Source organism: Schistocerca americana, unplaced genomic scaffold, assembly GCF_021461395.2.
Source record: "Schistocerca americana isolate TAMUIC-IGC-003095 unplaced genomic scaffold, iqSchAmer2.1 HiC_scaffold_924, whole genome shotgun sequence".
Taxonomy (NCBI): Eukaryota; Metazoa; Arthropoda; class Insecta; order Orthoptera; family Acrididae; genus Schistocerca; species Schistocerca americana.
The window spans coordinates 37,501-42,500 of NW_025726702.1; positions in this window are offsets into that span (position 1 = coordinate 37,501).

The window sequence follows — 5,000 nt, forward strand, 5'->3', positions numbered from 1 at the left end:
GCCATGACCCACCGGAAGGGCGCAGCGTCCCCCACCCCAGACATGTGACGTCACACTATCGGTATTGACGACTAGACTGATTCCTTATAATCATTTGCCATACACCGGTGGAAGCTGCCGAGACGAGTAACTACATGGCGGCCTCGCCGTGTCACTAATGTACAGAGATACAACAGTTTCGACTGGAACCGGATGAAACGTATACACGGCGCTGATTAGTAATAGATAGAGCCATCAAAATACAGATAATGTATACAACTGTCCGTATACATGCTGAAAGACTCTGCTCACAATCACAACCACACGTCAGCCAGACACTCTTATCACGCACTACTCTCTGCCTGTAACAGGCACAGAGACAATATGTAAGCACCAGCATGGAACAACACCCAGTGCATCCTCTCCGCCACATTAGACTATCCACACTATCATAACCAGACCGGGAGGTCCACTCACAAAACAGAATATCCCACCCTTCCGACAACCACCATTGCTCAGCTAAGCCACCAACACCCACACATGTCCTACACAGGGGTACACCCAACATCACAATACTGCCTCCTGTCACAGCACACAAACAATGGCAGGAATGAAAGACACAGGTCTGCCACAAGCATGGAATCAGAGCGCCGCCTGTTATGAGCCAAAGGTGCACCCTGACGTGGCAAATCAGATGATGCCGCAGTCATTTACTTACGATAATCACAATCAACAAACCGGCCCCCCCCCCCCCAAAACACCTTTCCTTACAACAATGTGTACCTTAACCTAACCCGTATTGTGCCTTAACCTAACCCGTATTGTGCCTTAACCTAACCCGTATTGTGCCTTAACCTAACCCGTATTGTCCCTTAACCTAACCCGTATTGTGCCTTAACCTAACCCGTATTGTGCCTTAACCTAACCCGTATTGTGCCTTAACCTAACCCGTATTGTGCCTTAACCTAACCCGTATTGTGCCTTAACCTAACCCACGTTGTGCCTTAACCTAACCCACGTTGTGCCTTAACCTAACCCACGTTGTGCCTTAACCTAACCCACGTTGTGCCTTAACCTAACCCACGTTGTGCCTTAACCTAACCCACGTTGTGCCTTAACCTAACCCACGTTGTGCCTTAACCTAACCCGTATTGTGCCTTAACCTAACCCGTATTGTGCCTTAACCTAACCCGTATTGTGCCTTAACCTAACCCGTATTGTGCCTTAACCTAACCCGTATTGTGCCTTAACCTAACCCGTATTGTGCCTTAACCTAACCCGTATTGTGCCTTAACCTAACCCGTATTGTGCCTTAACCTAACCCGTATTGTGCCTTAACCTAACCCACGTTGTGCCTTAACCTAACCCACGTTGTGCCTTAACCTAACCCACGTTGTGCCTTAACCTAACCCACGTTGTGCCTTAACCTAACCCACGTTGTGCCTTAACCTAACCCACGTTGTGCCTTAACCTAACCCACGTTGTGCCTTAACCTAACCCACGTTGTGCCTTAACCTAACCCACGTTGTGCCTTAACCTAACCCATATTGTGCCTTAACCTAACCCATATTGTGCCTTAACCTAACCCATATTGTGCCTTAACCTAACCCATATTGTGCCTTAACCTAACCCATATTGTGCCTTAACCTAACCCATATTGTGCCTTAACCTAACCCATATTGTGCCTTAACCTAACCCATATTGTGCCTTAACCTAACCCATATTGTGCCTTAACCTAACCCATATTGTGCCTTAACCTAACCCATATTGTGCCTTAACCTAACCCATATTGTGCCTTAACCTAACCCGTATTGTGCCTTAACCTAACCCGTATTGTGCCTTAACCTAACCCGTATTGTGCCTTAACCTAACCCGTATTGTGCCTTAACCTAACCCGTATTGTGCCTTAACCTAACCCGTATTGTGCCTTAACCTAACCCGTATTGTGCCTTAACCTAACCCGTATTGTGCCTTAACCTAACCCGTATTGTGCCTTAACCTAACCCGTATTGTGCCTTAACCTAACCCGTATTGTGCCTTAACCTAACCCGTATTGTGCCTTAACCTAACCCGTATTGTGCCTTAACCTAACCCGTATTGTGCCTTAACCTAACCCGTATTGTGCCTTAACCTAACCCGTATTGTGCCTTAACCTAACCCGTATTGTGCCTTAACCTAACCCGTATTGTGCCTTAACCTAACCCGTATTGTGCCTTAACCTAACCCACGTTGTGCCTTAACCTAACCCACGTTGTGCCTTAACCTAACCCACGTTGTGCCTTAACCTAACCCACGTTGTGCCTTAACCTAACCCACGTTGTGCCTTAACCTAACCCACGTTGTGCCTTAACCTAACCCACGTTGTGCCTTAACCTAACCCACGTTGTGCCTTAACCTAACCCACGTTGTGCCTTAACCTAACCCACGTTGTGCCTTAACCTAACCCATATTGTGCCTTAACCTAACCCATATTGTGCCTTAACCTAACCCATATTGTGCCTTAACCTAACCCATATTGTGCCTTAACCTAACCCATATTGTGCCTTAACCTAACCCATATTGTGCCTTAACCTAACCCATATTGTGCCTTAACCTAACCCATATTGTGCCTTAACCTAACCCATATTGTGCCTTAACCTAACCCATATTGTGCCTTAACCTAACCCATATTGTGCCTTAACCTAACCCATATTGTGCCTTAACCTAACCCATATTGTGCCTTAACCTAACCCATATTGTGCCTTAACCTAACCCATATTGTGCCTTAACCTAACCCATATTGTGCCTTAACCTAACCCATATTGTGCCTTAACCTAACCCATATTGTGCCTTAACCTAACCCATATTGTGCCTTAACCTAACCCATATTGTGCCTTAACCTAACCCATATTGTGCCTTAACCTAACCCATATTGTGCCTTAACCTAACCCATATTGTGCCTTAACCTAACCCATATTGTGCCTTAACCTAACCCATATTGTGCCTTAACCTAACCCATATTGTGCCTTAACCTAACCCATATTGTGCCTTAACCTAACCCATATTGTGCCTTAACCTAACCCATATTGTGCCTTAACCTAACCCATATTGCGCCTTAACCTAACCCATGTTGCGCCTTAACCTAACCTATGTTGCGCCTTAACCTAACCTATGTTGCGCCTTAACCTAACCTACGTTGCGCCTTAACCTAACCTATATTGCGCCTTAACCTAACCTATATTGCGCCTTAACCTAACCTATATTGCGCCTTAACCTAACCTATATTGCGCCTTAACCTAACCTATATTGCGCCTTAACCTAACCTATATTGCGCCTTAACCTAACCTACGTTGCGCCTTAACCTAACCCACGTTGCGCCTTAACCTAACCCACGTTGCGCCTTAACCCAACCCACGTTGCGCCTTAACCCAACCCACGTTGCGCCTTAACCCAACCCACGTTGGGCCTTAACCCAACCCACGTTGCGCCTTAACCCAACCCACGTTGGGCCTTAACCCAACACACGTTGGGCCTTAACCCAACACACGTTGGGCCTTAACCCAACACACGTTGGGCCTTAACCCAACACACGTTGGGCCTTAACCCAACACACGTTGGGCCTTAACCCAACACACGTTGGGCCTTAACCCAACACACGTTGGGCCTTAACCCAACACACGTTGGGCCTTAACCCAACACACGTTGGGCCTTAACCCAACACACGTTGGGCCTTAACCCAACCCACGTTGGGCCTTAACCCAACACACGTTGGGCCTTAACCCAACACACGTTGGGCCTTAACCCAACACACGTTGGGCCTTAACCCGCTCTGTAATTGTCATACGACGCGTTAAATTAGTGTAGTGTTGCCTAACTGCAACCCCCGCAATATAGTTTGCTACTCGCACTGCCTGGTCCCCAGTGTATCGCTTCATGTTAAACACCTTGCAGCGATACACTGTAATGTGGATGGCAGCAGGACGTACATGCTCAATGCCCTTCGCAGTTGTTCATTGGCATTCGCATGGCGAAGCACTTAGCCTACGCTGTGGTACGGCCTGTGTCAACTGTCCGCTGATGTTGTACGTCCAAATCACACACTGTACTGCACATTGGTCCTCATGTACTGAATGATACATCGTGGTACATGTGACCGTACAACGACTGCGCCAACAACGGCGAACCATGCGGTCCAACTGTTGTGCACTCAGCTATGTGTCGTCTCCCTATAAGAGCCGGATTGCAGTGTGGTATGCCCTGGATGGCGATCAGCATGAGCCGTCTGTTGATGTAGTGGCGCGTGTTGTCAGACGTAGTCGTCTCTTCTCACACACCGTGACAGCATGGTGCACTGCGTTCCACATCTGCGACATGCGACAGAGGCCGGTTGACAGTCGTTCGCGCAATGGACATCGCATACGTACGGGGGCCACCTTCCACGTGTTCGCGAAGCGTGCACATGTTGTTGCGTGTATGTGGGCAGACATAGTGTGTCGTGACACCTGACACAGGCATGCAACAATCGTTGAATTTGCAAATGGCGATGGACGTCTACGTTTGCTGGTGACGTTACGCAAATGAACAACTGGTAAACCGTTGTGGTGCGGTTGTTCTCGCTAGAGGTGAATCAGTGATGGCGACGATCGGTTGAGCTACCAACCGGTTGTTTCAGCGATACCCACCATGCCCACGAACGTGAATGGCATGTGGGTGTGAAGCGATACGCGGCGGTGGCTGGGTGGGACCGTCCCCGGCCGGTGAGGGGGGGCCTCCCGGCGTGCTGGCCGCGCGGTGCGTGGGCGCACGCGCTACAGCCGGCTGGTGGGGGCGGCCAGTGGCAGGCGCGCCGGCCGACGGAGGCGGCAGGCGGCGCAGCTGCGCGCCGGCGCACCCTGCACGCGGCGCCGTGCGGCCAAAGTAGGTCCTCGCGGGCCCGGTGCGAAGCGCGGTGGACATCTGCAGTGTGCTGGTCCGATTGAGGACTGTGTGCGCTGAGGATGCGCCGCCGCCCGGCGCTCGGCGCCGCGACGCCGTCTGCTGCT